This window comes from Ptychodera flava, chromosome 6, assembly GCF_041260155.1.
Source record: "Ptychodera flava strain L36383 chromosome 6, AS_Pfla_20210202, whole genome shotgun sequence".
Classification (NCBI taxonomy): Eukaryota; Metazoa; Hemichordata; class Enteropneusta; family Ptychoderidae; genus Ptychodera; species Ptychodera flava.
Genome location: NC_091933.1, coordinates 44,090,611 through 44,104,138, shown reverse-complemented (window position 1 = coordinate 44,104,138; position 13,528 = coordinate 44,090,611). Strand labels below are relative to the sequence as shown.

The 13,528-nt window shown below is 37.3% G+C and overlaps 1 protein-coding gene across 2 annotated transcripts in view; it reads right to left on the bottom strand.

Annotated features, from left to right (window-relative positions):
- Positions 1 to 13,528, bottom strand: part of LOC139135912 (plexin-A4-like) — a 195,948-nt gene that overhangs the window by 70,877 nt on the left and 111,543 nt on the right. For both annotated transcript variants that reach the window (XM_070703688.1, XM_070703687.1), the window contains exons 5-6: positions 8,281 to 8,381; positions 5,720 to 5,852 (exon numbers count right to left, since the gene is read on the bottom strand). The gene's annotated coding sequence lies outside the window, so the exon portion shown is untranslated. The remainder of the gene's footprint in view (positions 1 to 5,719; positions 5,853 to 8,280; positions 8,382 to 13,528) is intronic.

Below are 13,528 nucleotides of genomic sequence, written 5' to 3'. Positions count from 1 at the left end.
ACCAGTCATACACAAAGTTGCCACTCAACGCCCTTGTTTGCGCAGAGTTGTATATTATTAACCATGTTGAGCCAAAAATCGCAGCAAAACAACGTGCAGACCACCTCATGAATTGCTGCATGTTGCAGATCTATACAGCTGGTCTGAAATCAGGGAATACCATGCTGAAACATTGCGAGCCATAGAGAACAGCACAAAATCATGGAGCGATGACTTCACAACAGAGAGAGCATGGTGTTTGCACACAAAATCCCATACTTTTGACCCAAACAAGCAACGAGTCCGGTACTGCGCAACATACCAACAGGGAAAATGTAAATCAAAGGGCAATCACACTAACGAGTTGGGCAAAATGGAGATCCATGACTGCCGCTTCTGTTTACCCAAACCCAATATACAAGCTGCACACCCATCCAAGGGCTGCCCACACAAAGCAGCTTCAACCAAAAATCAGCAGCACACAGATTGACGCACTCTCATCTCCAACTTCGACGCCACCATTGCAGTAAAACCCAGTAAACACCCCCTGTTAAATTGCAGCCGAATCAAAGCAAGATGCCACTGTTGCAGTCAAATTACAGCAACTTGCTACCATTGCAGATATCTCAACTGTTGAAGACCCACGTGACCACCTATATTCTCCTGACACTCATATCAGCAGTACACACCAGATATTACCTACAATCAACAGTTGAGACTACCTCTGGACTGCGTACTTATAGCCCAAATCTTCCTGTACATTACATACTGGAGCCTCAGATGATAATGAGTGTTTTCTAGCCTATGACAAATGATAAATGACTATGATAACATGGGGCCCGGGGGCACCTACGTCCTTTGTGCCTCCTTACTGTTTATTATTTGCCATAAATGTGAAATCTGGCAAAAAGTCAATTGTTTGGACATAAATGAAAGTTAATGTGAAAGTGAATCAAGAATAAGAGATGGAACTCAATAGGATCAACAATATCTAAAACAGGAAACGGTGAACTTATATGATACAGAAGGGGAGAAAATTTAGCCACAAACTATTGTAATATAATGGACAATGGCTAATCTAAACAAATTACTTAAACTGGATTGTTGGCATTGATTACACATGTATTTATTGTCCATCAAATAGAAAATAAATTTGGGCCATTGACTAAAAAACATTTGCTTGTTACACTCACCACACTTGTACTTGGAGTGTACACCTATCTACAATACAATGATAAAAAGTTTGGACTCTGAAGGTCAACAGTGCATCTTTAATGTATGAGACTAAATAAGCTTACCCCTCAAGTATGTATAGGCCAAAAACAATATTTAATTTTGAATTATGTAGTGCAGGGAAGGACATAGAATATGGTGAAAAGCAAACTAAATATAAAAACTGAATATACAGTTTGCAAAACCTTTATTGTACTTTATGATCAAGATCCAACTGGGATACGATTTCAATAAAGGCTTACTTTACTTTACTTTACTTTACAATTATATGGAAATGTTGTTTTACAGTCATGAGTATCTTAGTGTGTGCCGAGAGACATATTAAAATTGGACAGTATCATCCTGACCAGAGTTTGTCTGAGTGGTTGTTTCCTCTGATTTTCTGACACGGTGATAGGTACAAAATATTATGTTATTCACCATAGTTAAGCAACATAGCTTGCATTTTGTTCACAGTAGAACTGAGTTTTACATGTAAGATAACTTCTCATAAACTGTAAATTCTGGCTTGTGGCAGCTCAAACGTCGCAATACTACATTTTTTGATATGATATGGAGTGACTTGCACACATATGCAATATGCAGTGACAGTCGATATATTCATAGGTAAGGGCGACGTCAAAAGTTCAATGAAGGATAAAAAACTTAATTCTTTTAGTTTGGGGGTGGGGGGGTTTTTGACCTAAAAAGTTTCTATCCTACAAATCGATTTAAGGTAAAAATTGCCAGGGGAATGAATATTTTGAAAAAATAGAGCAGAAATGCACACTTTCGTGTTGAAGCCAGCGGAGGGAGTTGTTTTAACACGGTGCAGAGCTGCACCTGGCCTAGTTTAATAGTGTAAACAATGCAGGCTGTTGGCCTCTGTTGCACCATAGACGGTAGTTTCTCTACTGTCTATATGGTCGCACTCGGAATTTATAATTGTATTTGCTACATTTCTGGTGCACGTGTAGTCCGCCTGAATGGAGTAGTGTGAACTGAGTTGTTACAACCACCAGGACAGTTGAGAGAGTTTTTATACCTCTGGAAGGAGAAACCTGGACTTTATTGTTGTTGTTCTTGTTCATTCATTGATAAACTTCAAGTTTGTTGTTAGTATGTTGTATTTACATTTGATGAAACACAAAGTGTGTTCCCAATCTTAAGCCCCACTAGCTTTATCTTTTAGCATTATTTTTATGATTTTACTTTCAAACTAAAATAAGTTGGTGACAATGTAGTCATTTAGGTCTGTGTACACACTTATAACTACCTGCCAAGGCTATATATGCAATTTTGAACAAGATAAAGATTACACTGCGATTAAATGTTCGCCCAAACATTAAATCACAGCCCCATGCAGAAAAGCTAAAACCTTGATACTATGCATATCTGCACTGAAATCTTCACATAAACTGCACAGAGTAGTCCAAATTGTAATGCATACGGGTGGATGTTTCAACTGTGACACTGTATGTTCTGATTCCTTTTTAATACTACCAATTTTGAAAATGCCAGGAAATCAAAATGACCGTTAAAATTTTAATTTACATATGTGAAATGTTTCTGAAAGGAATGGTTTCCTAATGCAGTAAAAGTTCATATCTCTTCAGAGGGTAGATTTCAGAAAGGAAGAATAGGTAGATAATTTGAGGTCAACAAATTTCAAGAGTTACAGCTAGTGGGGCTTTAACGATGCATTACTTTATTTCACCCCTAATTGACTGATCCTTAGCTTTGCTTTACATAGAAAGAGACTGGCAACAGGTTCAATATAAGTCAATTAAGTTTCTAGGGGGGTGGGGGGGTTTGGGGAGAAACTAAGGGAATTAAGTTTTTTATCCTACATTGAACTTTTGACGTCGCCCTAAGAGTCTACTACATTCAAGCATAGTGATGTTGACAACTACATGCATGCCAGTGCACGATTTAAAAGTAGCCAGGAGGAAATTCTAATAGTCTTTTAGTGGAAATAGGCCCTATAGGTATTAAACCACAGTGAAACAACAACATTAGTTATCGTGACCTTGCTAAAGTGCAATCTCGGATCATGTATGATCTGATGATCATGCCAAATTACCATGTCGGATTATGCCGTGATTCTGAAGTGCGCGTAAATCGGTCAACATAAGCACACATAGACTCTCGCCAGTCGCTTGTACTGCTTGGTCTCGCGTAGCTTTCGGTATTTATACAAGCTCGTGCCTTCGGCACTCGACCTTGCGCCTTCGGCGCTCGATCGCCTACGTTGGATTACTACCGCAAGTGACTCCGGATCCGGTCAAAAGAAGGCACGAGGACTGTCGACAGTCTAAAGCACACACTGTCTTCAACAATGATGCTTCGGCGCTCGATCGCCTACGTTGGATTACTACCGCAAGTGACTCCGGATCCGGTCAAAAGAAGGCACGAGGACTGTCGACAGTCTAAAGCACACACTGTCTTCAACAATGATGTCAAAATCAATGCACAACTGTCGAAATTACCCAAAATAAGCAACAGAAAACTTAAAGTTATCGCTGTGTCGAAAGGACAGTACATCAACATAAAACGACGCTAGTTTGTTATGACATGGAGGTAGAAGGACAGAGCGAATTCTCTCGCTCTCACCCAGCTATTACTAACGGGCCGCCGGTGGGATTGCCTCGCTAAAGCAATGGATTCGCCGGTAACGAAGGAGCGTTTCGTGCCAAAAAAATACATGACAGCAACAAAAATACAATCACCGTGAACTTCATATTTACAAAACATCATCAAATAAATGCTAAAAGCTTCAAAACGTCAAAATTCGCTGGTCCTTGCAAAACAACGCTAACTTGTTATATGCGCATGCGCATATTAAGGAGAGACCCATTTGATTTCGGAGGGGGGGGTATGCAGGAAGTGGGTATGGGAACTTTTTTTGTCAGAGAGACAGCATTTTTTAATTTCAACTGTCACACCTGCATCAATTTTTTTATCAAATGGAGTAGCAGTGCAATTTTTCAAATTTAAGCCAGTGTTTCACATATCACAGGATGGTTTTATATATTCATTTTACATTCCAACGAATGAAAACAAAATGGAAAGTCTAGTATATATACAACTTTAAATTATAGAACACTTTTTTGGCAAATCAACAGTGATCAGTACTATACCTGCTTTTCTTTATAACAGTCAATTCCTTTTAAGTTCTCAGGGAGATGTTATCTTTTGTGGTCAGAGAAACAAGGCTCACACATTGTATTTCATTATATTTGTTGTTCCTCAATTTTTCTTTGACAACTTGTAATCTTTCTAACATATTTATGTTGAGAGAATAATATATTGGTTTTTACACTAGTTTATTGACTCCTGTCTTGTGTTTTCAATTTTCACAATGTACAGAAGTCAAATAGTCCCATCTAGATATTGCCTGTACCATTGAGATATTGCAACAGAAATCCAGAAATATGATTTCTTGGGTCAGAAAAGGGAAGGAAAACATCGAGTGCACTGAGGTGTAAAGTAGTGAATGCTTATATCATAAGTGCTGGGAAAAAAAAAAACACATGAGAATTGCTTGTGGTAAAAACATTTGCGCTGCCTATGGCAGCATGCTAGCAAAGAACACATGAGAATGAATTTCCAAAATTTTGCTCATTTCAACTGCATTATGACAATTCCATTTTTATTTATTTCTGTCTGTTATGAGAATTTTTTTTCTCAAGCCATTACAGGCTTATTTTTTCTTTTATTTCACCTGGTGACAATTTTTTTTCTCAAAATCCTCCATACCCCCCCCCACAAATCAAGTGGTTCTCCCCTAAGTGAGTCCCTGACCTATGCGGGCCAGTGGATTACTTCCTCAGTAGAACTGATATGCCTGCCGGTACCATCATTCTTCAGTCGATCAAAGGCGCCTTTCGTACCAAAAAATACACGACAGCCGCAAAAGTGCATCACTGTCAACGTCATAACTATAGAATATATTGAAATGCACAGTGAAACGTTCACAAAGTAAAAAATGTGCCCACACCGAGAAACAAGATGGCGTCCGATTCGATTCTCAACTCAGATTTTGTCCTAGAATTGTGCGCATGCGCAGAGGGTAGCTTTAACGAAAGCGAGTCAAAATCAAGTAAATATAAAATAAAAATGGATAAAAATATTGTTTAAAAATAATACAAGGCATGTATCACCAAATTTTGAACATTTCTGACGGCATTTCAACTATACGAACACCCATGCCAAATATCACAATAATCAAATCAGTGGTTTTGAGGAAAAATTGAAAATAGTGGTTTTCACAAAAAAGCTAAAAAAGTGACTTTAAAATGATTCAATCAAAAAAAGAAAAAAGACCGTTTGAGATACATGCCAAAGTGACCACCAGACCAAATTTCAGAAAAAGTTACTGAAGCGTTTCTGAGATACCTGCGTCCACAGCATACGGCCCACTGTATGCAACAACAGAGGCCGCGTCATCACATTAGTACTTTGGGCCAAAGGCCCAAAGGACTAAAAATGAAGGACAGATATACTTAAACAATATACAGCATCCTACCTGATTATCAACACTGACAGGTACACCATCTTCTGGATCTATTGATTCTATATCAACACACATGTCTGCATCAAAGAGATGTAACCATCTTGATGTCTCATTTGACCTGGTGCAGTTTGTTTTTGTAGAACATCTATTGGTCAATCAGAAGCATACATGAGCCAAGTTAGAATATCCAGATCACATACTTGTGGACAAGAAAAACAGAAAAGAACAGACACAGTACGCATACCTAATGATGCTAAATATATATACCATAAGGTATGTACTTAAAAATCAAACATTTATTGAAGACTTTTTTGTCATCTATTAGAAAAGTAGAACATACATCCTGCAACAATAACATACATCCTAATGTTTGGAAACTTCGTCACTTTAAGCCATGACAAGAGAATTGACCTTATGAATTATTCAACAAGTCATTGTTGATGACACAGTCCCCGCTTGTCTGCTTGGTTAAATCTTTGGTGTCTTGGTTGCTGTGGAATACCTTGATGCAAATTGCATGAGACCTACGATTTGTAATCTAATGTTATTTGTGGAATGTTAAATGAATGACCCATTTCTGTGGGTATTGACGGCTGATGTCAGTTTTTTATTAAATTGACTATTTTTACACTGCCTTGAAATCATACAAACATGCAGTTTTAATGATTTAAACAAATGTTTCCAGAGTGAACTTTATAAACATACATAGCAAAAGTCAATGGAATTGCACTGGCAATTTTGGGCGAAATATGGTAACAGTGTTATGTCATTAGGAAGAAACTGCCCCAAAATAGAAATGTGTAAATTTAATCATTCTTTTACTTGATTTGACTTACTTCACTCACGGAGACGTTTACAGCAGTCAAACAGGCTGTTATCATGGGAAGACAAATTTTTGACCAAAACTGGCAAAGAATGCCCCAAAAAATATGAATATGCAATGTCAACAAAATGTGAACAAATCTCACTGAGAGAAGACTTTCTTTTTATTGCCCCATAAATACAAATATGCAAATTTCAACACAATTTGAACAAATTTGATGAAAGTCACTACTCCGGATCTGCATATTATATTTGAAAGCCATCAGATCAGCAAAGATGGCTTTTTGATCAAAAACAGCCAAAATTGCCCCAAAAATATTGATATGCAAAATGCAACACAATTTTAACAAATCTGACTGTGGGTATCCCAATGAACTGGCATATCAATTTTCAAAGCAATTGGACCAGCCGGTCCAGGGTAGAAGACCTTTTGACCAAACATACAGAAAATTGCTCTAAAATTACAAATATGCAAATTTCGTGATAAGTTCAACAAATGTGACTGTGGTCGCCCCTACGGTCTTTCATATCACATGTGAAAGCAATAGGATCAGCAGTTTCAAAGAAGTAGGTGTCAATTGTTGACGGATGAAGTATGGATGGACGGTGACGGACAATCAGCTATCTGTAAAGCTCTGTGTCGATGTCAGCGGAGCTAAAAATTGCAAAGGATGGCTGCCTCTCAGCTAGGCTATTTTGGATCATATTGTAAAATATATTGATGTGGATATGTTGTTCATAGTGCTATGCATTTTAGCCAAGTTGCAATAAAATCAGTTCATGGATGTTTGAGGTCTGGTTCAATGACATGAACAAATCGCAAAAAAGTGGCTGCCTCGCGGCCATATTCGATCGTTTCGCAAAATAAGTTGACATGCATATCAAGGTCATAGTGCTTTGCCTTTGTGCCAAGTTTGAACAAAATCAGTACATGGATGTTTGAGTAATGGTTCAAAAACATGAAAAATTGCAAAATAAATGACTGCCTCGCGGCCATATTCAATCGTATCACTAAATAAATTGACATGCACATGTAGATCATAGTGCTTTCCTTTTGTCTCAAGTTTGAACAAAATCAATTCACAGATGTTTGAGTTAATATTCAAAGACATGAAAAATCGCAAAAAATATGGCCACCTTGCGGCCATATTGAATCGTATCGCAAAATAAATTGATGTGCAACTGTAGGTCATAGTGCTATGCCTTTGTGCCAAGTTTGAACAAATTGGTTCAGCAGTGTCTGAGAAACTGTTGATGACTAACGGATGCACGACGGACAGGCGCACGGACAGGACCCAATCTATAAGTCCCGCCGGACTTTGTCCGCGGGGACTACAAATGTAAAGGGCTAAATGAGAAATTGCTGTTCATAATAGTAAATAATTTGAGAAAGTAGCAAACATAACATCATTTGTTGCTAATATCAATTCTGATTATCTTATCAGAGACAATTTCACAGGGGAAAAATTCAATTTAATTTTTGAGAAATTTGTCATATGATGTTGTCAAATGTGGTTTCACAGTTTACTCCATTTCAATTGTAACTTGTCAAAAACAACAATGCAGTCTATACATGTACAAGCTCAGAAGATATGACATAAGCTTTTGGGAATAGATCAAGAACTTGTCACTTTAAATATAAAATGAAACTGGTGAAGAAATCATCAATATTTTGCGCTATTCACCAAACACTCTGGCAAGAAAATTTCAGACTGTTTGCCTATGTTTCCAACATGGAGACCACTACAAACCTTCTATCCAAGGTGCACCATCCACAGTAAGGATCCTTTGATTCAAAATAGTCTTCACAAGTCAGGTACTGACTGCAGTCCTCTACTTTCACTTTACGGACCTAAAAGTTACAAAAGTGCAACAATAAAGTTGATGAAGGTCATGATATCAATCCATCCTTGGTGATATGATTTGGTCAAAAATTGTATTGGTTTGAATAAAACTAGATGTGCTTGACATGTGTTTTTGTCTGAAATCAAACCTTGTTAGAAATGGACACTAACCTGTATGTATAAAAATACCATCAAGGACACTATGTGCTCACATTTGGTTTGAATTGGTCCATTCAAGAAATATTTAAACCAGAAAAACAAGAATGACAATTTAAGCAAATAAGGTCTCCAACTTCAATACTGGAGGTCATCTTTAGTAACATCCTATCAACTTCTATAGCAATGGGACAAGCAGATCCTGAATACATAAGCAAGGTCAACCATAGAAATAAGCCAGAGAAGGCTTAATAAAAAGAAAAGGTGGGAGAAGGCTTGAAAAAAAGAAAAGGTGGGAGTGGGAAAAAAATGTACAAGGTATCTGGTAACAAGTCATTGTTAATGACACAGTCCCCACTTGTTAATGGGTACTTTGATTACAAGTCCTCAGAGAGGATACAGTCCTCTTCATAATTAGGTCTGTGATAAAAATACTTTGATAAAGATGGTGCTCAATGGCCAAGAATGAGTTCCATGGTGATGAAAACATAAAACCAATGTAGGCCACCATCCTAAAGTTCATTAAATGAGTCAACTAGGAATTAATCAAAGGATGTTGCAAAAGATTTTTGCATTATTTCCTCACACTAACAGATAATCACCAGTACCATATTTCATAAAGTTTGATGTAGTATTTACAACACTATAAGATCAACATCTGTACCAAGTTTCATCACATTTGACGTTGCATTTGTGGATATATCACTATAATTAGGAAAGTTCATTACATATTCAATTACAAATTAACAAGTCATTGACAATGACATAGTCCCCACATGTAATAGGAGTATTAGTCTAATGGGGCAGGAAATGTGGTCATTAAGAAGTATCACTGGAGTGTATAAGTTCACATCTATGGGCACATAGGTTTATGTCATTTTTCCAAATTTATAACAAGAGGCATGTCTAAGTTATGGTTCTTAATCGGGAAAAAGATCAGACCTCTAGCGGTGTTGGCCAGCCAAGAAATACATATGTGCATAATAAATGAGGTACGAGATGTGAAATCTTAAGGTCTAATATCCTATCAAAATTGAAGCATATAGAACTTGTGGTTACTGAGTTATGCATATATATGTATATAATAATCAAGGTCTAAGGTCATCAAGGTCACGTGACATTTTGAAAAAAAATTGTATTGCTAAGATATCCCTATATACAAAAATCAGACCTCTAGCTCTATTGACTTGCTCAAAATTAGATATACGCATAATTAATGAGGTACAATATGTGGCGTCATAAGGTGTCCCATTATACCATACATGAAGGGTGAGGCACTTGTGGTTACTGAGTTATGGACAAATATGTATATTTGAGGCCAAAGGTCACCGAGGTCACGTGACATTTTGAAAAAAAAATTGTATTGCTAAGTTATCCCTACATACCAAAAATCAGACCTCTGGCTCTATTGGCTCGCTCAAAATTAGATATGCACATAATTAATGAGGTACAATATGTGGCGTCATAAGGTGTCCCATCATACCAAATATGAAGGGTGTAGCATTAGTGATTACTGAGTTATGGACAAATATGTATATTTGAGGTCAAAGGTCACTGAGGTCACGTGACATTTTGTCAAAAAAATTGTATTGCTAAGTTATCCATATATACCAAAAATCAGACCTCTAGCTCTATTGGCTCGCTCAAAATTAGATATGCACATAATTAATGAGGTACAATATGTGGCGTCATAGGGTGTCCCATCATACCATATATGAAAGGTTTAGCACTTGTGGTTACTGAGTTATGGACAAATATGTATATTTGAGGTCAAAGGTCACCAAGGTCACGTGACATTTGTCAAAGTGTCTGAGATATCTGCGTGAACGGATGGACTCACATGGATGGACTCACGGACTGACATGACCCAATCTATGAGCCCCATGGACTTTATCTGCAATATGAAGACGATGAGAAAATAAATTTTTATTTTTCTTGGCCTTATACATTGGAGTCTATGGACTGCCTTATACATGGGAGTCTATGGACTGCCTTATACATGGGAGTCTATGGACTGCCTTATACATGGGAGTCTATGGACTGCCTTATACATGGGAGTCTATGGACTTCCTTATACATGGGAGTCTATGGACTGCCTTATACATGGGAGTCTATGGACTGCCTTATACATGGGAGTCTATGGACTGCCTTATACATGGGAGTCTATGGAGGTGAAAACTAAAAGTCCTCTAACACGGCCAAATTTGATCGCATTGTGAAACAAATCGACGTGCATCTGTATGAGGTAGGGTACTATCCTTGTACCAAGTTTGAACGAAATCACTCCAGGCGTCTCTGAGATATCTGCGTGAACGGACGGACGGACGCACGCACGCACGCACGCACGCACGCACGCACGCACGGACGGACGCACGGACATGACCAAACCTATAAGTCCCCCCGGGACGGTGTCCGTGGGGACTAATAAAATGACACTGATTAATGTCTTTTTCAATGTTAAAGCAATGTGAGCCTAACATCTGTACAAAGTTTCATGAAATTTGATGCAGTATTTCTTGACATCATATCAGCCTAATTATGAAATTTCAATAATTGACATGATACTGCTACATGACGTGAAACAAATTGACGAACATATGTCTGAAACAGGTCAATGTCCTTGTACCAACTTTGAATGATACTGGTGGAAATATGTCTGAGTTATGGCTCTGTACATGAAAAAATTGTAACAAAATCTCCGCCACTCAGCGATTTTTGATCTTACTGTTTAAAAAATCAAGAGGTATATGTATGACATAAGTCAATGTCCATGTACCAACTTTGAATAAAATCGGTTGAGATATGCCTGAGTTATGGCTCTGTACATGAAAAAATCGTAATAAAATGGCCACCTGGCGGCCATATTGGATCGTATCACAAAACAAATTGACGTGAATATGTATGACATTAGTCAATCTCTTTGTACAAACTTTGAATAAATTCTTCTGAGTTAAAGCTTTGTACATGAATAAATCGTAAAACAATGGCCGCATGTCAGCCATATTGGATTATATCACAAAACAAATCGATGTGCATATCTATGACACTGGTCAATGTCCTTGTATCAACTTTAAAAAAAAATTGGTTGAAACATGTCTGAGTTATGGCTCTGTACATGAAAAAATCGTTAAAAAATGGCCGCACTGCAGCCATATTGGATCGTATCACAAAACAAATTGATGTGCATATCTATGACGTTGGTTAATGTCCTTCTACCAACTTTGAAAAAAATCAGTTGAAACATGTCTGAGTTATGGCTCTGTACATAACAAAATCGTAATAAAATGGCCACCTGGTGGCCATATTGGATCGTATCACAAACAATCAATGTGCATATGTATGATATTGGTCAATGTCCTTGTACCAACTTTGAATAAAATTGGTTGAGAAGTGCCTGAGTAATGGCTCTGTACATGAAAAAATCATTAAAAAATAGCCATATTGGATCGTATCACAAAACAAATTGACGTGCATATCTATGACATTGGTCAATGTCCTTGTACCAACTTTGAATACGATCGGTTGAAACATGTCTGAGTTATGGCTCTGTACATGAAAAAATCGTAATAATATGGCTGCCTGGCGGCTATATGGATCGTATCACAAAAAAATTGACGTACATATGTATGACATAGGTCAATGTCCTTGTACCAGGTCTGAATAAAATCGGTTGAGATATGCCCGAGTTATGGCTCAGTACATGAAAAAATCATAATAAAATGGCCGCTTGACGGCCACATTTGATTGTATCACAAAACAAATTGACGTGCATATGTATGACATATGAAGTAATCCTTGTACTAAGTTTGAATGAAATTGCTCCAGGCATCTTTGAGATATCTGCGTGAACGGACGGACGCACGCACACATGCACGCACGGACATGACCAAACCTATAAGTCCCCCCGGATGGTGTCCGTGGGGACTAAAAAGCAATGCTACCTAATCTTCTAGACCCTACCCCCTTCTGAATACCAAATGTTCCACCCTGTGGTATTGGCCGTGTTTACAGACGGCCAGATGGCAGGAAATGTATTAACAACCTTGGGGATTTTTTAATTAATGCTATGAGTGCATTCATTCAAAAGTAAACAGCACTTAAGTTGGTTTCAGATAATGAAATGCCTTCCACTATTGGGGGTGATACGACATCTGGAATTATCCTGGATCCAAATTTCTCATCAGTTCTTGTGTCTTACATAGAAAAGTTGCAAAAATTGTTCCGCAATGAAAAAATTAACCTCAGCTTTGTTTTGTGGATCAAATTTTCCTACAAACTGTTACCAAATATGACAAAATTATGTTCACAGCCTTCAAACTATCTCACAACATATCCTGGGTTGGTGTAGGTCATTTCAGATCACAAACTGAGAAAATTACAAAATATACAAATTTGGGGGTTTCCCAACACTTTGAGCAGAAAATTTATCTAATAACATCCCTTGGGACTTTTATACCAAATTACAAAGCTATCAGACAACTAATTTCAAGAACAAGTTTTCTAGACCAAACATGACAAAATTGTCTTAAAAGTACAAATTGCATATTTCAGGATAACTTCCACATATCTAACTATTGTCATCCAAGGACATTTGTATACAAAATATATAAAAGCTGTCTGTCAAGGAGCTTTAAAAAGAAAATATTTTCTAAGATTTTTGACCAAAAATGACAAACATTGCCCCAAAACAGTATTTTTCCAATTTTTTCATAATTTCATTAAATTAAAGGGTACCACCCTTGCAAACATCTAATTCGAATTTCAGAGCAATTAGGCTGGTAGTTTCAAAGAAGAATAATTTTTACTTAAAATCACCAAAAATTCAGCAAAAATACAAAATTAAAGATATCTTCACGGAATTCATAAAACTGTATAAGGTTCACCTAAGGTACATGTACTTGCACACAAATGTTCAAAGCAATCAAAACAGCCGTTCTTGAGTTATTAATTCTGACCATTTTCACATTTTTAAGTCATTTGCATAATTTTGGCAATGCAA